The sequence below is a fragment of the Oncorhynchus mykiss genome, chromosome 1 (genome assembly GCF_057628025.1).
Source record: "Oncorhynchus mykiss isolate SJ-2025 chromosome 1, ASM5762802v1, whole genome shotgun sequence".
NCBI lineage: Eukaryota > Metazoa > Chordata > Actinopteri > Salmoniformes > Salmonidae > Oncorhynchus > Oncorhynchus mykiss.
Window position 1 is genome coordinate 54380001 of NC_143022.1, and position 24367 is coordinate 54404367.

Sequence of the window (24367 nt, forward strand, 5' to 3'; positions counted from 1 at the left end):
ATTGCCCACTCCTCCCTCCCGGTATTATTGCCGCCGTTTCAAAGAATAGGTTTGAAAAAGCCTTTTTGACGTCCGTTAGCTATGGTTGCAGTAGGCAACAATGGCAGGGAGTCCTCCCTTTGACAGAGTCACTATCCTATGTCCTCCCCAAACCAGAATAATAATCCTCCCTTCACAAAAGCAGCGAAAATGTAACGTAATCTCATAAGTCATTGTCTGTCAGCCAGGTACAAGGATTTTGGGGTCTGGGCTGAAGTGAACAAGCGGCACATTTAACTTTGTTTTTTCTCTCACAACTCTGTGATTATTCCCTCCATTTTCTGTCTCTCTCTCTCTCTCTCTCTCCCTCCCTCCGTTGTTGTTCCTGTAGCTCAGTGTTATACATTGGGCTGTGAGACAGCTATATTGCCTGGATAGTGGATCTCTCTCTCTCTCTCTCTCTCTCTCTCTCGCTTTCATCCTAGCTTAGTGCTCTAGGTTGTTTCTAAGACAGCTATATTGCCTGGATAGAAGAAAGTGGCTAGCCGGGGGGAATCCACGTCTCTATTGAGGGAGCATGGCCAATGGCTTCATTACCTGGTCACTGTTGCATGTTATTGCTAGCAGCATATCATTTCCACCATATTCCCATAGAACCATTAACCTACCGTCTTTTTCATCGCCTCAATGGCCGAAACCAATGCCCAGCATTGGAATGTAGAGCTATCTGCAGTATACCATGGACGCATGCCAAATGGTCAAAAGTAGGGCACTGGCCAAAAGTAGGGCACTAAATCAAATCCAATCCAATGTTATTGGTCACATACACATGGTTAGCAGATGTTAATGTGAGTGTAGCGAAATGCTTGTGCTTCTAGTTCCAACAGTGCAGTAATATCTAACAAGTAATCTAACAATTCCCCAACAACTACCTAATACACACAAATCTAACAAGTAATCTAACAATTCCCCAACAACTACACAAATCTAAAGGGGTATAGGCAAGGTGCAGTAGATACAGTATATACATGTGATACGAGTAATGTAAGATATGTAGAAATGATTCAAGTGACATTGTTTAAAGTGACTAGTGATCCATTTATTAAAGTGTCCAGTGATTGGGTCTCAATGTAGACAGCAGCCTCTCTGAGTTAGTGATTGCTGTTTAGCAGTCTGATGGCCTTGAAATAGAAGCTGTTTCTTAATCTCTCGATCCCAGCTTTGATGCACCTGTACTGATCTCGCCTTCTGGATGATAGCGGTGTCAACAGGCAGTGGTTCGGGTGGTTGTTGTCCTTGATGATCTTTTTGGCCTTCCTGTGACATCGAGTGGTGTAGGTGTCCTGGAGGGCAGGTAGGTTGCCCCCGGTGATATGTTGTGCAGACCGCACCACCCTCTGGAGAGCCTTACGGTTATGGGCGGAGCAGTTGCCGTACCAGGCGGTGATACAGCCCGACAGGAAGCTCTCGATTGTGCATCTGTAAAAGTTTGTCAGGGTTTTGGGTGACAAGGCAAATTTCTTCAGCCTCCTGAGTGAGGCTTCTTCACCACACTGTCTGTGTGGGTGGACCATTTCAGTTTGTCTGTCATGTGTACGCCCAGGAACTTAAAACTTTCCACCTTCTCCACTGCTGTCCCTTCGATGTGGATAGGGGGGTGATCCCTCTGCTGTTTCCTGAAGTCCACGATCATCTCCTTTGTTTTGTTGACGTTGAGTGAGAGGTTGTTTTCCTGACACCACACTCCGAGTGCCTTCACCTCCTCCCTGTAGGCTGTCTCGTCGTTGTTGGTACTGCTGTTGTGTCGTCTGCAAACCTGATGATTGAGTTGGAGACGTGCATGGCCACGCAGTCGTGAGTGAACAGGGAGTACAGGATAGGGCTGAGCACACACCCTTGTGGGGCCCCAGTGTTTAGAGTCAGCGAAGTGGAGATGTTGTTTCCTACCTTCACCACCTGGGGGCGGCCTGACAGAAAGTCCAAGACCCATTATATATACAGTATATATGCCATTTGGGATGAGCCCCACATTTTCTGTCACATTTCAAGTAGCTTCCTACTGCAGTAGGATTGCATATAGGATTCCATCGCTTCACTGACTGGCAAAAGATACGAAACCGATTAATTGTCTTGGAATGTAACAGTTTTAACATACTTGCATTGGCATAGGCCCTACAGTCCCCTGTATTTTCACAGCATGTAACTTCTCTGCATGGCATCCCATTAGCTAAGATTTTTTTATAAAGAAACACATTATTCATTCATTCCTGTGTCCGGAATCTCTGGACATCTTTCAGAAATACGATTGATAGGTATGTGTATGAATTACACTATGAAATGAATGAAAAGGGGCCCATATTTCATTGAGTATATGCGGCATGATCGAGCAGGTCTAATAGGCATTATGTCTGCACACTGACTCTGTTGAGGACAGACACTAGGAGATCCCTGATGGCCCATTGGCTCCCTGAGACTCACACTGTGTTGCCGTGGGCACCCTCCTTCGGCTTTGTCACAGAAGCAATGGAAGAACAATATTTCAGTGGCAACTGCAGCATATTTAAATGGCAACTTTTAACAGAACAAAGTTCAGTCATGCAATGGATGGCTGGAGTCGTAGTAACAGGAATGGTGTGTGTGGGGGGTAGAGTGTGTGCGCGTGCGTGTGCGTGTGCGTGTGTGTGTGTGCGTGTCTGTGTGTGTGTGTGTGCGTGTCTGTGTGTGTGTGTGTGCGTGTCTGTGTCTGTGTGTGTGTGTGTGTGTGTGTGTGTGGTGGGGGGTCAGTGTGTGCGTGTCTGCGTGTGTGTATGTGGGATAGAGGAGAGGTCTCTTTTGGGGTTCTCTCTATATAGATGTCTGAATGGGAGTGAAATATTATTGGCTCAGTAGGATAATAGGGGGAGGGTCCTCTCGAAGCTATTAGGGCAGGATGGGGGGAGCTTGTTGAAATACTTCAAAGAGTGAAAAAGACGAGTATTGAGCGAATGATTTAAGGATCCCAAGTCAACGTTTTATATGGATCGTTGGTTCTTCAAACTGATTTTCGACGCTTGTTGCATCGTTTGTTCACGTTGTACAAACAACCAGTGTCGTAAAATATCCGTATAATGTAATTGTATTTCAAAAATAACTTTCCTCGTACAGCACTTGTTAGTTGGGTTTTTTGCCTTTGCTATCAATTATTGAATTAACATAAGTGATACAAAATGTAAGGTTGTAATCCTTTTGTCTTATAAATCTAACGCATGTTAACTTTAACTGACCACCACCACAATAACTGCAGTGGTGGCTAACTTCAACTCTGTCGACAACATTCCCTCCCATGACAATAGTAACATTCATTTAGGGCTGGCACAGTTACCGTATCACCACATAACTGACTGTTATGGATGAAGACAGCCATGGAAATAAAAATGACAGTCATAACCGTTTACATAGTATCAATGATAATTATCGTTATTAATATGATTTGAACATGTTTGGGGAAAGAGCAGCTTGACTGAAGATGGGGCGGCCAGGCTTTGTGCAGTTGAGTCTGTTTCTGCTGTAATATGGACTCGACAGTCACATGAACTCTACCAAGTGACGGAACTTTGTTGCTCCTTGCTGAAACAGGTGTCGTCGTCTTCAGTCGCCTTGGCAACGCGGCACAGGCTCCATGCCCATAGGGGGCACAGCGGCAGATTTGTCCGGTTTCTTTTGTTGTTTCTCTGTAATACTACTAGCCAACGAGTCATTTTATGATGTTGTCTTGAGCTAGTCCAGATAGGTCCCCTCCCAGCCTCATAAATAGCTACCAAGAAGCAATTTCAGGCTATCAATCAAGTTAGAGTAGCTATCTTAGCTAACATGCCTGCTGGCAAGGTTGGTTGACTTTAGAAAAGCAAGCGAGAACGTCCTTTCAATCTTTTACCCAGATTTGATGTGGCCCTTACGAAAAAAAGATTGCAGTCGGAGTGCAGTATAACTGCAGTATGCTGCAAATACTGTGTCCAAAATAAGTTTTTTTTTTTAACTGCAGTAATTTTTGCAGTGTAACTGCAGTTAGAGTGCATTGTAACTACAGTTCAACTGCAGTACAGTTATTCTACAATTATTAGTCCAAAATACCACAGTCGACTGCAGTTACTGCACTTTTACTCCAGTTTCAAAACTGGAATGTTTTTTTGTAAGGAGAAGCATCTTTAGTAAAGAATAAATGAAGAACCGCCAGTCAGGAGGATACAGAGAGCTCAAGAGTTATGTTAGATGTGCAGAAATGTTTGACATAGATTTAAGCGTAATGATTATGGCTCTAGATTGCATCCATCCTCACATACTCTGTGACCCTTCCCTGCAGCACATGCTGCCAGGAGCGGAGGAGACGAGAATTATTATTACGATTCTATATACATCATTTCAATTTTAATTTTATTTTTTTATTTCGACCAGTTATATTATTGTGAATGCAGTCATTTGGCTGACCAATAACGTCATCCAAAATTCTGTCATTTTCTGTAACTGTCTTTGGGAACGTCAGCATTAGAGTGACAGAGTTACATGGTGGCATTAATGACACAGGGCTGTGGTTCAGAACATGGACAATTGGTTAGACAATGAGGCAGAGTTCTTAAGGGAATTTACATGAATTACAGAAAGAGACCCGTTGGGATGGCCACGACCTCCCTAAGAGCTTTTTAAATCTAAAGAAGACTTCTGTCCCTGCCTCCACACACACAGAGAGAAGCATACACGTGCACACACAAATTGTGAACACACATGCGCACGCACGCACAAAGAATGGTCTGATTGGTTTCCATGGTGCTATGAGGCTCACTGTCAGAGATGGAGCGTTAACATGCCTCAGTGGAGAGAGAGGGAGGGAGGGAGAGGAAGAGCGAGAGAGCGAGAGACAGACAGAGAGAAAGAAAGAGCGAGAGAGGGAGAGGGCGCAGGCAGTAAAACACAAACTAAGACGCAGATCCTTTTGAATAGGAAAGATTTACCACCCACAGCCAGCAGACTAACCACTAAGGTTAAGGGCCTGTATTGTCCTGTATCGTATTTCTCTGTTCCACTCAAACAGACTGGTTAACAAGGACTGGAGTCCTTCTAACCGGAAAGCAAACCAGTTACTGTTTGTTTGTTTTTTGTAGCATTTAGATATAGGCAAATTTGCTATACACTGTAAGAAAAAAAGTAACTGCCTAACTCATTAAAGAACTGGGGACGTGGCTCCTCAAACATCTCCAACGGTCAGCAGAACTCAAATAAAAAAAGTGGTACTAACTCATATGTAAATAAGATTAAGTTATTGAGTAGATGTCACTTGATTTGTGCTCCGCTAATCTGAAATTATTGCGTTTTTTTGCAAGTTATGACTTTTTAGCATTTTAAAATCAATCTAACGTTCATTAAATACGTAGGTTCTTACTTGATCGCGTTACTTTTGACTGCACTCGGCCTTCCTCTGGTGATGTCACAGCGTACTGTGAATTGGTCTGTAGCTTTTATGTTAACTCCGGCAACCCTCTCAATTGGATAATATTATTCAAAAAATATATATAATGAATCTGTAGCACAAGCAGTATCACTCCCAACTCACTCAGATTAGGGATCCCTGCCTTGACTAATCAACACAACAACATTATTGGCTTTCCAGTTCTGAATCGTGCGTGGGCACATATCTGTGCGTAAACCAGTCCTGGGATCATCTCCACGTTTGCCTGAGAGTGTGGGTAAATGTACGCACCGACGTGACCATGCGTACGCACAAGTGCCAAGTGGTGGAATAAAGGGACTGCTTGTCAAGCGTAGAATGGGGGAAAATATACGTGGAAAATAATTACAGAATTTTTCCGATTTCATTGTAATTTCCATTGTGAATTCGTGCAACATATCTAACTATATCATATCATTTGACCACATCAGTGCATTTGTCACAATAGTAATCCATAAGAAGTACAGTAATTTGTTCCATTAGAGGCAGGTGTGAAAGTGAAACCATTGTTGAAATACTATAATGGGAAATCGAATGAGAGATCTGCATTTTGCAGAGAGTGCATCTTTACAGACTGGCTGATCAGATATCGTTTCACAAAACCCGTTTCATCTGATTTTTGGGGAACACTTTACTTGAAACCCAGTGTCATAACATGGCACGACACAGTCATAACCATGTCGTAATGTAATGAAAGCTGACATAACTTGTCACAAGGTGTCAGTGTCACAACAGGTGTAAATATATGTGTCATGACAGTGTTATGACCATATTATAACAGGTTTTGACACGCTATGTCAGCTGTTATGGCACGGTTATGACCGTGTCAAGTATTACCAGATTTGACCAGACCTGCCTTAAAAAGGCAAACACATGCCATTCCAGTGCACATCCAGGTGCCATCCACCGTCGGTCAGCATCTCACAGCCCTCAGAAGAGCCAACGTTTCGGATGCAAATCATCGGCAAAAACGAACAGTAGCACGTACCGTGTCCGTACACCATCGCACAACAGGTTGAAGTCAAGAGGGGTTCCTTTGCCATGACGCCCGCAATATGTTCCCCAAACTACGAACGGAGCCATAGACGGCACCCACATCGCCATACAAGAACCCCCCCCCCCCAAAAAAACTATCTCAACTATGTGAACAGAAAAGGTTGCCACTCAATGTGCAGGTGACGGGTTATGTGACGCGCAAAAGACGCTGCTGAATGTGGTGGCGAGGTGGCGAGGTGGCCAGGCGGGAGGCACGACGCGTTCATTCTGCCGAACGGCAAAGTTGGCTTATGCCGCCGACAGGAGGGGGCCGGTGAGGATGGATGGCTTATTGGTGAGTGTTGCCGACTCATTTGGAGTAGATTTGTCATTGCTAAAGCAACTTGAGTTATCCTAATGGTCCTCTCTTTGTAGCTATGTTTCTTTTCTTTTTTTTACGGGTCAAGCCACAACTGAGCCAAATAAAACCTTTTGGTTGTACAGCATTTTTGACTCTAGCACCTTCTATTTCAGTCTCGGGAAAGTCTTTTTTTGGTAGCTTTTTGGGTTGAGCGGTTGTATTTCATGGTACGGCGTTGGAAATTCCCCACAGGCTTTAAAGGGATGATTTTGACCATATATGGTAAATTAGGGGTGTTTCAAAAAATGCAAATGGCCAAGGTCGTGCACGAGCACTGAAGCTGAGAACAATTGGTATTCATCAATGGTTATTTCCTACCTATAAATCACACTTTTACATGCATACGAACAATCTAAATTCAGTTCGTAAGTACTATTTTAGACTAGCTTCTACGCAATATTGATACATGAGGCCACAGGCTTTATTGAGTGACTTGCCAAAAATATGGGCATACAGTATGTGCCAATATCTGACATTCATATGGTAATGGAATGAACCTGGCAGTTACAATATCGACAGCTTCACAGAACAGTAAGAGAAACAGTCAAAGAATGGCCTAGTCCCAGATCTGTTGGTGCCATGATGCCTGGCGTAACAATGACCATAGGAGTTAGCAAGACAGCACAAACAGATCTGTTGACCAGACTATTAAAAGAACCGTTCACACAGAAATGTAAGTGTACATAGGCCATGGGTGAGATATTCAGTTTGGTATTTTGCATTATGTTGTCTTTGTTCTGAAGAAGTGGTTATCCTCGGATCTGAGAGGCCACAGCTGAAGACACACAGGGGATATGGAAGAGTTCCAAGTGGTTTCTGCAGTAACATACAGCATAGGGGAGAGGGAACACACACACACACACACACACACACACTTCTGCGGTAGCACACAGTGCAGGGGGAAATAGCCTGCTGGGTGAGAGGCCTGCTCTATATGCTGCATACTGTCACCAATAAAATCATCTCTGGTCCAGTGAGCACAGCTGTGTGTGTGTGTGTGTGTGTGTGTGTGTGTGTGTGTTTGCATTACTTTCCACTAGAGTGCCTTTTTTCATTTACTGGGCTTCGTGCGATCAATGCTGTGTAGAGAAAATCAGCCAACCTGTTCATTATCCAGTGTCAGAGACAAACACTGGTCTACAACTGCTTACACTAAAGAGGATGCTGACCCTAACACACACATACACACCGGGGAGCCCCAGTAGCAGCCGTTTTGCCCTCACACAATACACAACACAATACACAACACAACACATATCACTTAATTTAAATAAGAGTGACTGGCTAACTGGGTTGGCTGGCTGTAGTATTTGGTTGCGGTAGTTGGGTGGCTATCTTTAACAGCAGCTGAAGGAAAACAAGGCTGCATGGTTGTGATTTATCTAGAAACAGGAGGCGATGTTGAAGTAAGTGTGTGTTTGTGACAGCAGGAGGGAAATGGGTTTTCTCCTTTCCTCCTCCTCCTTTTCATCTTTCTCTCCGTCCTCACCGGGAGGCCAGCTCTCACCACCTTCCCCCTCTCCTTACGACGCTCCCTGAGACATGAGGGAACATACAGTGCATTCGGAAAGTATTCAGACCCCTTGACTTCTTTCACATTAAGGTTACGTTAAGGTTACGGGTCATTGTGTCATTGGAAGGTGAACCTTCTCCCCAGTCTGAGGTCCTGAACGCTCTGGAGCAGGTTTCCTTCAAGGATCTCTCTGTACATCCCCACAGCATGATGCTGCCACCACCATGCTTCACCGTAGGCATGGTGCCAGGTTTCCTACAAGGATCTCTCTGTACATCCCCACAGCATGATGCTGCCACCACCATGCTTCACCGTAGGCATGGTGCCAGGTTTCCTACAAGGATCTCTCTGTACATCCCCACAGCATGATGCTGCCACCACCATGCTTCACCGTAGGCATGGTGCCAGGTTTCCTACAAGGATCTCTCTGTACATCCCCACAGCATGATGCTGCCACCACCATGCTTCACCGTAGGGATGGTGCCAGGTTTCCTCCAGATGTGACGCTTGGCATTCAAGAGTTCAATCTTGGTTTCATCAGACCAGAGAATTTTGTTTCTCATGGTCTGAGTCTTTAGGTGCCTTTTGGCAAACTCCAAGCGGGCTGTCATGTGCCTTTTACTGAGGAGTGGCTTCCGTCTGGCCACTCTACTATAAAGGCCTAATTGGTGGAGACCTGCAGAGATGGTTATCCTTCTGGAAGGTTCTCCCATCTCCACAGAGGAACTCTAGAGCTCTGTCAGAGTGACCATCAGGTACTTGGTCACCTCCCTCACCAAGGCCCTTCTCCCCCGGTTACTCAGTTTGGCCCGGTGGCCAGCTCTAGGAAGAGTCCTGGTGGTTCCAAACTTCTTCCATTTAAGAATGATGGAGGCCACTCTGTTCTTGGGGACTTTCGATGCTGCAGATATGTTTTGGTACCCTTCCCCAGATCTGTGCCCTGAAACAATCCTGTCTCTGAGCTGTAAAATAAGGTATTTCTGTTTTTTAATTTTAATACATTTGCAAAAATGTCTCAAAACCTGTTTTGGCTTTGTCGTTATGGGGTAGTGTGTGTAGAGCTGAGGATTGTATTTGTATTATTATTCATTTTAGAATAAGGCTGTAACAAAATGTGGGAAAAGTCAAGGGGTCTGAATACGGAATATTTCCCGAAGGCACTGAAAAACATGATCGCACGCACACACACACACACACACACACACACACACACACACACACACACACACACACACACACACACACACACACACGTCATTGTACATATGAAAGGCGACGCGCTAACACTCCTCTCTAAATGGCACGCTTTCAATGAAACGGCACTACCCGTGTAACCTTGGAAACCGCGCACGACTAGTCAGGCTGCATAGCTGAAGTTTTGAGGTATTTGGAAATTGAACCTTTCTGACCCCCAAACTGGTAAAGGAATAGCAATCAGCACAGCAGTCAGTGAACCTTCGCCTAAAAGCTTTTAATCCTGGAGTCTTGAGAGTCAGAGAATAAGTGAACTAAGTATACACACCTCCGTAAAAAAAAACAGATGGCAAACAACTGCCCGGATAGTAAATAAGTAGTCTAACCATCTATCTCTCTGTTCCCCACAAAAACGCCAGTGCACATAGGCTCTTACACAGCACCATAAAAATAATGTGGTGGTAAGAGATAACCAATACAAAGAAGATGAAACAGATAGATTTGAGTAAAAAGGAGCGAGAAGGAAATTGCGCACAGGGTGAAAGACGGCTGGGGCAAATGAGAGGGAGAGAGGGAGAGATAAGAGTGCCAAGGAGGATGAGGGAGAGAGAGAGAGAGGGGCAAGAGTCAGGGAGAGGGCGAGGGAGAGATGAGAGGTGGTGAGGGAGAGCAGAAAGAGGGAGAGAGAGAGAGAGAATAAGGGGTGAAGAACGGGTGAGAGGGGATGAGCGAGGGAGACCTGAGATACAGGGTGAGCGGGGCGAAGTGGAGGCAGTGCGGAAGAGGGGGCAAGGGATGGTGGGAAGGAAAGGGGGCAAGGGATGGAGGGAAGGAGAGGGGGCAAGGGATGGAGGGAAGGAGTGAGTGAGAGGGGGAAAGGGATGGAGGGAAGGAGAGGGTGCAAGGGATGGAGGGAAGGAGAGGGGGGCAAGGGATGGAGGGAAGGAGAGGGGGCAAGGGATGGAGGGAAGGAGAGGGGGGCAAGGGATGGAGGGAAGGAGTGGGGGCAAGGGATGGAGGGAAGGAGAGGGGGCAAGGGATGGAGGGAAGGAGAGGGGGGCAAGGGAAGGAGTGAGTGAGAAGGGGCAAGGGATGGAGGGAAGGAGAGGGGGGCAAGGGAAGGAGTGAGTGAGAAGGGGCAAGGGATGGAGGGAAGGAGGGAGGGGGAGCTGGCTTGTGTTGTGAGTGGCGAGCCTGGGGAGATGAGAGACGAGAGGTATGGCCTGTTCTGCCCTGTTCTCAGCCTGTCTCTGTCTCTGTTTCTGGCCCAGGTGAGGGAGACCAGAGCAGGCAGGCCCAGACCAGCCCCAGGCCAGGCAATGGGGGCAATGCCAACTGTTTCAGGAGGAGGAGGAAAGCCCACCTCCACCCTCTCATCTCTCCCCTGTCCTCTCACCATGCTCTCAGTGGGCCCAGTGGAGGGAGACCAGACCAGACCATGCCAGGCAGACAGACTGGTGGCCACCCCTCGACTCCAGCCCCCTCTTCCCTGTCCTTTTTCCTCTATCCACTCTCCATGCTTCCTGATCCAAAACAGAACACACACACACATCACACCAGGCAGACTGACTGGCGGCACTGCCTGCCAGCCCCCCAGACCCTTCTCTCTCCCCTTTCCCTTTCCTCTCTCCTCTAACCAGGCCATGCTCCATGCTCCCTGGTCCAGGTGACAGCCCAGGGACAAGGGGGTGATAACATCCACCCAGCAGCCTGGTTTCTTATCCAAGTGAACAGACAGTAAAGCAGGAGGTGGGTGTGTGACTGAGTGAGTGTTGTACCTGTATACATTATTATTATTACTACTGAAATGAACTGTATTTCATTATCCTCATTGCATTGTATTGTATTTACTGAAATGCTCTACCACCATACTGCTTTGGTCCTCTGTAGATCAGTTGGTAGAGCATGGCACTTGCAACACCAGGATAGTGGGTTCAATTCCCGGGACCACTACAATGTATACACGCATGACGGCATGTCGCTTAGGATAAAATCTGAATTTGAATTTCAGAGAGAAAGAGCGAGTGAAAGAGAGAATAGTCACCCCCACCCCCCAGCACTGATCACACCCAGGTCCCACAACTGCACTGCTCCTCCATCATTGAGAGGGATAAATTCCCAGAGCTGGAGAGAGACATGGTGGAGCTCAGAGAGCTAGTCCACACAATCCAGACAGAACAAACACACAAAACAGACCAGAACAACAACCCCCCCCAACAAGACCCGGGGGGCAGAAGGTGGAGATGGACAGCTGCCTGAGAGAGCTGGCTGCTCTTCGGACTGAGGTGAGAGAACTTAAAGAGGCACACGTGTCACTGAAGGACGAGGTCAGAAAGCTGAGGTGTGACAGAGAGCAGGACACTCCCCCAGAGAAGCCAGCCGACCAGCCCACCTCAGACCCGGACCACAACCTCAACACCACAATGTGACAGACAACACAGGACCCACCAACCCAACAGACCCCACCCCTCCTAACAGCCCCCGTGTCAGCTCCCCCGATAGCCCCTCCTGACGACCCCCCCACATCCACTGAGAACACACAAAATCCAGAGATTGTGCTTCTCATTGACCCAAATGGCAAATACATTCAAGAGGATAAACTTTTTCCCAAACACAAAGTGGCTAAACTCTGGTGCACAAACACTATGCATGCCCTGGAGCTGTTGTCAGAGGACAGACTAGGGTCCCCCAGCCACATCATAATTCACATGGGCACAAATGACCTGAGGGCCCAGCAGGAGAGGGTGGCAACAGCACTCAAGCGAGTGACTGAAAAAAAGCTTCTTCCACTTTCCCCAACGCACAAGTGGTTATCTCTACCCTGCTACCACAAAAATACTTTCACCCTGTCACCATACAGCGGGTGAATGCACGCATTCCGCGAGACTGTGCCTCAAAACCTAATGTATACCTGGCCCACCACTCCACCCTGGACTTGAACAGCCTTTACAACCAGGTCCACCTCTATCAGGCAGCAATCCCAACTTTTTCCAGGACCCTGAAGGACGTGACCCTCAACCATAGCCCGAGCCCCTCACACAAGAGCAACAGAGCAACGGACACCCCGCCCAGACCAGCAAGACACCCTCCCAGACCTGCAAGACCCCCTCTCGAAGGACCTGCACCGAGAGAACCCAAGCCAAGAGGACCTACACCCAGACCACAGCATGACACCCCAACCAGCTAAGACCACCACAAGCAAACCCTGGCCACACTCTATATATGCCACCCACATCAGACCTATACCACTTCTGCCCACCCCATGCTAACCCGCCCCTGGAGCAAGGACCTCAACATGACAGCTGGACATATGCCAAGGCTGTGAGCAGAGCAACAGAGAAGAGATTCAGTGGGTATACTAATTAGGTATAGAGCAGACCTAACCCACTCTATTAAATTAGACAAAACAGGAACATTTTACATCTGGCTAGAAATTAATAAGGACATGATCTCAACAGAGAAAAGATCTCCTCCTGTGTCCCCCCAATAGAATCCCCATACTTTAACGATGACAGCTTTTACATCCTAGAGGGGGAGATCAACAATTTCCAGACTCAGGGACATGTACTAGTCTGTGACGACCTAAATGCCAGAACTGGACAAGAACCAGACAGTTCAGCACACAGGGGGACAAACACCTACCTGGAGGTGACAGCATTCCCTCCCCCATATGCCCCTCTAAACACAACTACGACAACATAACCAACAAAAACAGGTCCCAACTCCTGCAGCTCTGTCGGACACTGGGTATATACAGTACATAGTCAATGGTAGGCTTCGAGGGGACTCCTATGGTAGGTACACCTATAGCTCATCTCTTGGCAGTAGTACTGTAGACTATTTAATCAGTGATCTCAACCCAGAGTTTCTAGGTAGCCTAGTGGTTAAAATGTTGGGCCAGTAACCAAAAGGTTGTTGGATCAAATCCCTGAGATGACTAGGTAAAAATCGGTTGTTCTGTTCCCTGGGCGCTGAAGATGTGGATGTCAATTTTGGGAGCCCCCCACCTCTCTGATTCAGATGGGTTGGGTTAAATATTGAAGACATATTTCAGTTGAATACATTCAGTTGTACAACTGAGTAGGTATCCCCTTTCTCTTAGTGTTCACAGTCAGTCCACTAACACCCCTCAGATCACAGCAAAATCACACTCTACTTGAACAGAGCTATGCTCAATAATGAGGCATCAAAGCCAAAGGAACTGAATAATATTAAGAAATGCTATATAGATGGAAGGAAAGTAGTGTGAAAATCTACCACACAACAATTAGGCAGCAACAAATACAATCCCTTCTAGACAATTTCCTGTACGAAAGGTTTCACTGTAATAGTGAAAATGTAAACTTGGCAGTAGAAAATTTAAACAGTATATATGAACTCTCAGCTTCCCTATCGAATCTAAAAATGTCAAGCAAACAACTAAGAAAATTAACAACAATGACAAATGGTATGATGAAGGAAGACCAAACCAAAAACACAGAGACCCAGAAAACCTGAGCATACGCCTTCACTATGGTGAATCACTAAAACAATACAGAAATACACTACAGAAAAAGAAGGAACAGCAGGTCAGAAATCAGCTCAATGTAAATGAAGAATCCATAGAATCGAACAACTTCTGGGAAAATTGGAAAACTCTAAACAAGAGTTATCTATCCAAAACGGATAAACCACTTCTCCAATATTTTTGGCTCTATAACAAATAAAAAACAGCAAAAGCATACACATGATCAAATACAAATCTTAGAATTAACTATTAAAGACTACCAGAACCCAGTGGATTCTCCAATTACATTGAATGAACTACAGGACAAAATACAACCCCTCTAACCCAAAAAAGCCTGTGGGGTTGATGGTATGATGAATGAAATGATAACATATACAGACCACATATTCCAATTGACATACTTAAACTGTTAAACATCATCCTGAGTTCTGGACTGATCACCCCAATCCATAAAAGTGGAGACAAATATGACCCCAATAACTACTGTGGGATCTGCATCAACAGCAACCTTAGGAAAATCCTCTGCATTATCATTAACAGCAGACTCATACGTTTCCTCAGTGAAAACAATGGACTGAAAAAATGTCAAATTGGCTGTTTACCAAATTACTGTACAACAGACCACGTATTCACCCTGCACACCCTAACTGACAAACAAACAAACCAAAACAAAGGCAAAGTCTTCTCATGCTTTGTTGATTTCAAAAAAGCTTTTGATTCAATTTGGCATGAGGGCCTGCTATACAAATTGAAGGAACGTGGTGTTGGGGGAAAAAGATACAACATAATAAAATCCATGTACACAAACAACAAGTGTGAGGTTAAAATTGGCAAAACAACACAAACATTTCTTTCCCAAGGGCTGGGGGTTAGACAGTGATGCAGCTTAAGCCTCACCCTCTTCAACATATATATCAAGAATTTGCGAGGGCACTAGAACAGTCTGCAGCACACGGCCTCACCTTACTACAATCTGAAGTCAAATGTCAACTGTTTGCTGATAATCTGGTGTTTCTATCCCCAACCAAGGAAGGCCTACAGCAGCACCTACTGTAGATCTTCTGCACAGATTCTGTCAGACCGGGGCCATGACAATAAAACTCCGCAAAACAAAATATAATGGTGTTCCAAAAAAGGTCCAGTTGCCAGGACCACGAATACAAATTCCATCTAGACACCATTGCCCTAGAGCACACAAAAAACTATGCATAACTCGGCCTAAACATCAGCGCCACAGGTAACTTCCACAAAGCTGTGAACGATCTGAGAGACAAGGCAAGAAGGGCCTTCTATGCCATCAAAAGGAACATAAAATTCAACATACCAATTAGGTTCTGGCAAAAAAATACTTGAATCAGTTATAGAACCCATTGCACTTTATGCATGTGAGGTCTTGGGTCCGCTCACCAACCAAGCATTCTCAAAATGTGACAAACACCAAATTGAGACTCTGCATGCAGAATTCTACAAAAATATCCTCTGTGTACAATGTAAAACACCAAATAAGGCATGCATAGAAGAATTAGGCCGATACCCGCTAATTATCAAAATCCAGATAAGAGCCGGTAAATTCTACAACCACCTAAAAGGAAGCGATTCCAAAACCTTCCATAACAAAGTCATCACCTATAGAGAAATTAACCTGGAAAAGAGCCCCCTAAGCAAGCTCGTCCTGGGGCTCTTGTTCACAAACACAAACACAACCCACAGAGCCCAAGGACAGCAACACAATTAGACCCTAACAAATCATGAGAAAACAAAAAGATAATTACTTGACACATTGGAAAGAATTAACAAAAAAGCAGAGCAAACTAAAATGCTATTTGGCCCTAAATAGAGAGTACACAGTGGCAGAATACCTGACCACTGTGACTGACCCAAACTTAAGGAAATCTTTGACTATGTACAGACTCAGTGACCATAGCCTTGCTATTAAGAAAGGCCACCAAAGGCAGACCTGGCTCTCAAGAGAAGACAGGCTATGTGCACACTGCCCACAAAATTAGGTAGAAACTGAAATGCACTTCCTAACCTCCTGCCAAATGTATGACCATATTAGAGACACGTATTTCACTCAGATTACACAGACCCACAAAGAATTAGAAAACAAATCAAATGTTGATAAACTCCCATATCTATTGGGTGAAACACTGTCACGTCCTGACCTTAGTTCCTTTATTATGGCTCTATTTTTGTTTGGTCAGGGGGTGAGTTGGGGTGGGCATTCTATGTTTTGTTCTATGTTTTGTACTTATATGTGTTTGGCCTGGTATGGTTCCCAATCAGAGGCAGCTGTCAATCGTTGACTCTGATTGAGAACCATACTTAGGTAGCCTGTTCCCACCTGTATTTGTGGGTAGTTGTTTCCTGCTTTGTGTTGTTTCACCTGACAGGACTGTTTCGTTTCTTACAGTGCCTTGCGAAAGTATTCGGCCCCCTTGAACTTTGCGACCTTTTGCCACATTTCAGGCTTCAAACATAAAGATATAAAACTGTATTTTTTTGTGAAGAATCAACAACAAGTGGGACACAATCATGAAGTGGAACGACATTTATTGGATATTTCAAACTTTTTTAACAAATCAAAAACTGAAAAATTGGGCGTGCAAAATTATTCAGCCCCCTTAAGTTAATACTTTGTAGCGCCACCTTTTGCTGCGATTACAGCTGTAAGTCGCTTGGGGTATGTCTCTATCAGTTTTGCACATCGAGAGACTGAAATTTTTTCCCATTCCTCCTTGCAAAACAGCTCGAGCTCAGTGAGGTTGGATGGAGAGCATTTGTGAACAGCAGTTTTCAGTTCATTCCACATATTCTCGATTGGATTCAGGTCTGGACTTTGACTTGGCCATTCTAACATTCTAACCCAATATGTTTATTTTTGAACCATTCCATTGTAGATTCTTGACTACTCTTCCTCAGATGAAGAGGAGAATCGTTACAAATACCACAGTGTGCAATCGCAGCAGCAAGATTTGTTACCTGTTGCCACAAGAAAAGGGCAACCAGTGAAGAACAAACAGCATTTTAAATACAACCTATTTTTTATTGTTTATTTAACTTTAGTTTATTATCTAGTTCATTTGCTTTGGCAATGTAAACATATGTTTCCCATGCCAATAAATCCTCTTAAATTGAATTGAAATTGAATGAAAGAGAGAGTGTGAGAGAGTGTAAGAGAGAGAGATTGAGAGAGAGAGAGCGAGAGCAAGGGCCTGTAGAGAGGTGTCACCTGTGATAGAGAAATGGAGTATTTACCTGATTTATTCGATATTAACGGTTAAACAATTATAATTAACTAATAGTAAGACATTTCTGTTCTCCTCATGCTGTGTCTTTATGGTCTCCACTCCCTGCAGCGAACCTGGGCATATGGGTCACTAGAGAAGGCTTGAGCTGACAAACAAGTTAAAGACTGCATTCCATAGACAAGATGTGGTCGGTGTAACCTAGATAGCCTGGAAGAGTTTAGAACAATCCCTTATTGTTCTAATCATCCTGGCATCTGGGAAACTAAGAAGGGGTCAGATTAAAACAGCACCGGGTTTGGATGACCAAAAGGATGAACGCAGGATGGCTTATGGTGCCACCCAATCTGCATGGCAGGGGTGGAACCAGCCATGACTAAGCATTCTTAGTGTCAGCTATATAAAGAACTTTGTCTGTAAAGGTTAGGCTACTCTGCCCAACAGTCAAGAGTGCTGTGTTAACTAGACTCATTATTGCAATAATTAATCGATTTTAAATAAAGATGAGTATTTGAAGAAATGACAACGTCTCTCTCAGTATGAATTTCCACGACACACCACATCCTACCCTGATGTCGGTAAACGACCAGACCGGAACGAAACTCTACTAGAAGATTCACTCTGTGTGTGTGTGTGTGTGTGTGTGTGTGTGTGTGTGTGTGTGTGTGTGTGTGTGTGTGTGTGTGTGTGTGTGTGTGTGTGTGTGTGTGTGTGTGTGTGTGTGTGTGTGTGTGTGTGTGTGTGTGTGTGTATGCATGTGTGTGTTTCCTCATCATCAATCATCATCCCCAGCCCTCTGTACCTACATGTATCCATTTACCCAGCCAGTCCACTGTGTGTGTGGGGGTGGTAATGCAAGGACGTGCTGCAATGATGTTACCATGGGGAAGCATGCCGTGTGTCGTTTAATTACAGCACTAGGCCTGGTGCGGTCTCCTGGGACACAAACACACACCTGTCACTGGGTAGATTGTATGCACACATTATCAATTATTCACTCTCAGATAGGGACAGCAGGTTCCCTTTGAGTAACCGATAGTGTTTAACCAGGACCTGTGGTCACACACACACACACACACACACACACACACACACACACACACACACACACACACACTGTAGAAATACATGTATCTGGGAACCCAGCCAGTACATAGGGAAATCCATTGGTTAGACTGGATAAAAGGGTGTCAAACAGTGGAGGCTGGTGAGGGGAGGGAGGATTGCTCATAATAATGGCTGAGATGGCATCAAACACATAGAAACCACGTATTCTGCTCCAGCCATTACCATGAGCCCGTCCTCCCCAATTAAAGCGCCACCAACCTCCTGTGGTGTCAAAATCATTTTGCCCCGCGGGCTGCAATTGGTCTTCACCGACCAAAAATGGATTGTACTTCCTTGCCATCAAAATTAGCAAAATATTGTCCTCTGTCCTTCACTTTTGGAACAGAGAGAAGGTGGAAGGCGAGAAGAGACTATAGGTCCATTATAATTTCTACACCGTTTCGATTTAGTTTTAGCCATTTCAATGTCCACTGAGAATTTTTTTTGTTTATATATTATAATTTCTCTACTCAAACCCCCGCTGGCCTTAAGTTTGACAGATGCAGACTAGAGGGTAATGTGTTCTTGTTCCGTAATGATTGATCCTCTATGATTACCACACAAATGGAATGGCTATGAAAACGGATTCCTTACCAACCACAGGTCATACGTACACAATGCTATTATACTATACTGTGTAAATCTAATCTACCCTGTGGTGTGTGTGTGTGTGTGTGTGTGTGTGTGTGTGTGTGTGTGTGTGTGTGTGTGTGTGTGTGTGTGTGTGTGTGTGTGTGTGTGTGCGCGCGCGCGTCTGACCACAGGCTTAACACGACACAATGACAATAGCATCGAGTTAGAGAACAGAGGAAGCAACGTCAAGCTGCAGCTATTAATAGACAACACCTTGAATAAAACAATGTCCCTCACTGGGATTTCAATTCTGGCCATCACATGGATCCATCGAGGCTGTTCTAAGACAGGTTCACAAGGTTCACACACACACACACACGCACACACAAACACACACACACATACACATACACTCAACCTGTTTCCATTGAGCTTTCATCTCTCTCTCTGGCCGTCTTCTCTTTTTGTGGATGAGATAGCTTTTCAGCTGTCCTAATTTCAACAGCAGCAGGAGAATAGAACAGAAGAATGCAAATGTGTTCCATTGTTATTTACACAGTCAACCAGTTTCATTATCATACCACAACCGGCAGACATGCCAAAAACTGTCTTATGGTAGAGAGAAAAGCAGCATTGTTGTATTTCATTTCATTTAGACTGATGAAATAAATATGATGTATTTCTATCTGGATAGTGTCTATGGATTGGCCTATGCGGAATCACTGTTTGACTGAATGGGGCTTGGCGGTACAATACAGAACAAAACCATACTAATACCTATCGGCTATGCTCAATGACTGTATAAATGAATGGACAAAGCCAACGATCACGTGACACCATTCATTCCTATGTGAAGACTCAATAGCACATTGAAGCCAAATGAAGTCGGTTAAAATGGCGTCTCATAGAGACATAACATGCGCAGTTTGAGCTACTCCAGGAAGTGACATTGCAGGCTATATTTCACAAAGATTTAGATGGTACAATGATTCTGCGCACTATACTACCCCATTTTGTCACAAACTGAAATTAGGCATACTATTTTAGCAACCAGGAAATGGCAAGAGCAATTTCTGCATAATGCAACTTTAAAATAATTGATTCACTTTAGCAATAACAGCCAGAAGATGGTGTGTTTGGGGTGAGGGGGCTTGGACTTTGGGGAGCTTGTAAGTAACAATTGAGCTTTTCTTTACAAATCTGCATAATTATTTAGGTTAATTCAATGGGTAATAGATGGACCATTGAGAGGGCCATTGTCTTGTGAATAATATGCCTGCCACCGCTTAAGAGAATAAATTAACGTTACTTATCATTGTTATTACAAAGCCAGTCGACAGATGCAGAAAGGCAGAGAACTGAATGCAAGACGTCATCTCATCTCCGAGAGAAAGACTAGTTCCAGGAACAGAAGAGAAGCAGGAGCTCTACACGTGGGTAGTTTCGAGCAGATCTATAGTTTGTGTTGAATGCAAGATGTCATCTTTGAAACAGACAGACTGGTCCCTGGAAGAGAGAAGAGAAGAGAAGGACTGCCTACACATGGGTAGTTTTGAGAGACAACAGCATTTCTGTTTGAATGCAGTCAAGCCTGGGCTTCTATGTTCTCTCAGTGATACTATTTCTGTGGCAGCTGTGCTAGATGCTTGCTGAGCCACAGCCTAGTCTAGAGGGAAGGGAAGGGAAAACCATCCTCTATCCTTCTCTCTGAAGTCCCTTCAGAGTCAGTTCATTCGCAGCAACCTGCCGTCACTGCAGTCTTAAAGAATAGGCTCCACATCACGCTGAGCTACTGGAAGAAAAGCAATCCACCGGAAAATGACATCTTCGACGACAGTGAGCCAAGCAGTCCTCTGTGTTAATCCACTGTCTGTGGTGGTAATGACACATAATGGCCAATGCAACATCTTGCAACAAAAGTAAATGCACACCTAGGGTCAGTTTCCCAGACCGGAAATCTCCATTGAAAGTGCGTTTTAGGCCTAATCAGCATGTGGGAAAACCAGCCCCTAAAATGTACATTATTGTTTACATTTTCCATCCAAGAGGTTTATAGATATAGGGCTTACATGTATAAGAACATGTGTCCCCTCAATCATTTAGAGCCACAGTGGCCCACTCATCTCTAGGCTCTCAATATGACTGATGTACAGTGCCTTGCGAAAGTATTCGGCCCCCTTGAACTTTGCGACCTTTTGCCACATTTCAGGCTTCAAACGTAAAGATATAAAACTGTATTTTTTTGTGAAGAATCAAAAACAAGTGGGACACAATCATGAAGTGGAACGACATTTATTGGATATTTCAAACTTTTTTAACAAATCAAAAACTGAAAAATTGGGCGTGCAAGATTATTCAGCCCCTTTACTTTCAGTGCAGCAAACTCTCTCCAGAAGTTCAGTGAGGATCTCTGAATGATCCAATGTTGACCTAAATGACTACTGATGATAAATACAATCCACCTGTGTGTAATCAAGTCTCCGTATAAATGCACCTGCACTGTGATAGTCTCAGAGGTCCGTTAAAAGCGCAGAGAGCATCATGAAGAACAAGGAACACACCAGGCAGGTCCGAGATACTGTTGTGAAGAAGTTTAAAGCCGGATTTGGATACACATTGGGCGCCTGGAGGGTTAACTGTCTTGCTCAAGGGCATAACAACATAGTTTTCACCTTGTCAGCTCGGGGATTCAGACTAGCTATTTTTCAGTTACTGGCCCAACACTAAACACTAGGATAAGTTGTCTGAGAGGTTAAGAGGGCCAGGGCATTACAGCTCCCTGACTGACAGCAGTAAAATGACCCTTTCAAGACCCCTCTCTCCTTCTCCCTCCTTAAGTGGTCAATTAGGCAATAAGAGCACCCGCCAGGAGATGACCCAAGGCTTCTGGATTGCCGATAAGTAAGTCCACTACAGGAGTTCTGAGTAAATATGGGTTTCACTTGGCTTGGTCTGAGGAGTAGCAATCACATCACAAGACAACAAGGCCTTTAGGAAGAGAACCCAAATAACCCTAAATCCATACAAGGGAGTATTTTTATTGCTCATTGTGTATTCAGTTATTCTGTTACTATATATTCTTCTATAATTATTAGCATTTTATTTTTGTATTTTCCATTGTTGGGATGGGCCCGTAATTTCTATTTAAATCTACATCTGTTGTTTACGAAGCATGTGACAATTCAAATGCAATTTGATTTGAAAGAGGAGCATAAACGCAGCAAGGCAAACGATAGCTGATGGCATCTCACAACTGTATCTCACAAAATGTCATATGATATTAACTTGGGCCATTGAAATATTAGAGCTTCCTTCTTTTAAGAGACAATTTTAAGTGGACAAAAGCTGAAATGCAAAGTTTCCTACACACTTATCTGGCTTCCTATAACTCCTTAAATGCTGACGGGCTCATTCTCTGCCATGGTCACCTCTGTATTCTCTGAGCACCAAAAGAATGCCCTTATAAGAATATCCTGAATAGCCTGGATCAGCACTTTAACACTGTATTTCCTGTCAACCACAGAGTGATCACAATACATGACTGGGAGTTGCCGGTCTCCTTTGGGGCTGTGCTCCCATCCCAAATGGGACCCTATTCCCTATTTAGTGCACTACGTTTGACCGGACCCGAAGGTCTCTGGTCAAAAGTACTGCAATAAATAAGAAATAGGGTCCCATTTGGGGTGCAACCCTGGTCTCCTTTGGGACTCGTTATTAGAGTGGGAGTCAAAAAGGCCCACACAGTGATAGGCATCCTGACTCGGTGTGCCTTTCTCATGGTAAACAGGTTGAGATTGGCCCAGCTTTGTGCTGCTATAATAAAGCATCTGCTTTATAGCATGGAAAAAATGCATTGTCCCCCGGGGGAAGAGAAAGGGACCATTGATGGTGACCGTGGTCGCAGGGGCTTTGACTGTGACTAGGGTTGCAAAGGGGCTATATTACTGGAAACTTTTGAAGTTTACCATTAAACTACCAGAATTTTGGTCACTTTCAAGTATGTAATTTATCACAAGACATTTAGATGCCCTTTTGGGTACTTCAGATTATCACAGATGTCTGTAATTATCTCTGGACCTCCGTGTGGCCTCACATGTTAAATATATAACATAATCCAACACAATTATTTTAAAATGAAATGTAAAATGAAATTACAAACCTGTAAAACCTTATTCTAAATATGGTGTTTAATATGAGGGTTTTAGCATGAAACGTTATATATTTCTTACGCCCTTTAATTTAATTGACTATGTCAATATGTCTTAAATGTTATGACCGCAAACTGGCGGCAGCTATGAAAAAAAGTAAATAGTTGGAAGAGTTGCAGAGCTCATTTAAAATAACGCTGTTGTTGATTAGATGTTTTCATCATTAATTAGGCTATTTTCTCTTGAACCATATGGTCTATCTACTAGAAACTCATAGACAATATGGACAAAGATATAAAGATAAATACTATATACAGTGCCTTCAGAAAGTATTCACACCCCTTGGTTTTTTCAATTGTTTGGGGTTACAGCCTGAATTTAAAATGGATAAAAAATCAAATAAAATGTCACTGGCCTACACACAATATCCCATAACGTCAAAGTGGAAAGATATATTTTGAAACGTTTACAAATTAATTAAAAATGAAAAGCTCAAATGTCTTGAGTCAATTAGTGTTGCACCCCTTTGTTATGGCAGGCATACATAAGTTCAGGAGTAAAAATGTGCTTAACAAGTCGCATAATAAGTTGCATGGACTTACTGTGTGCAATAATAGTGCTTAAAACCTCTCTAGGGTACGTGGGACGGTAGCGTCCCAACTGGCCAACATGCAGTGAAATTGCAGAGCGCCAAATTCAAATACAGAAATACTGATTATAAAAATTCTGAAAACATTCAAGTGTTACACATAGGTTTAAAAATTAACTTCTTGTGAATCCAACCACGGTGTCAGATTTCAAAACGGCTTTACGGCGAAAGAATACCATGCAATTATTTGAGAACATTGCCCAGCAGACAAATCATTACAAACAGTAACCAGCCAAGTAGAAGAGTTACACAAGTCAGAAATAGAGCTAAAATTAATCACTTACCTTTGATGATCTTCATATGGTTGCACTCAGAAGACATTCATTTACTCAATAAATGTTTGTTTTGTTTGATAAAGCCTCTCTTTATATCCAAAAACCTCAGTTTTGTTTGCTCGTTTTCTTCAGTAATCCACAGGCTCAAACGCAGTCACAACAGGCAGACAAAAAATCCAAATTGTATCTGTAAAGTTCATAGAAACATGTCAAACGATGTTTATATTCAATCCTCAGGTTGTTTTTAGCCTAAATAATTGATAATATTTCAACCAGACAATAACGTTGTCAATATAAAA

The 24367-nt window shown here is 44.0% G+C and overlaps 1 protein-coding gene, 1 long non-coding RNA gene and 1 pseudogene across 23 annotated transcripts in view; 2 read left to right on the plus strand and 1 right to left on the minus strand.

The window, feature by feature from the left end:
- LOC149985566 (uncharacterized) overlaps window positions 1-12829 on the plus strand; it is a 43285-nt pseudogene extending 30456 nt beyond the window's left edge.
- Window positions 1-24367, plus strand: part of LOC149985565 (uncharacterized) — a 191236-nt gene that overhangs the window by 115476 nt on the left and 51393 nt on the right. The gene's annotated exons all lie outside the window — the stretch shown is intronic.
- Window positions 1-24367, minus strand: part of LOC110524680 (neuronal cell adhesion molecule) — a 112355-nt gene that overhangs the window by 64401 nt on the left and 23587 nt on the right. The gene's annotated exons all lie outside the window — the stretch shown is intronic.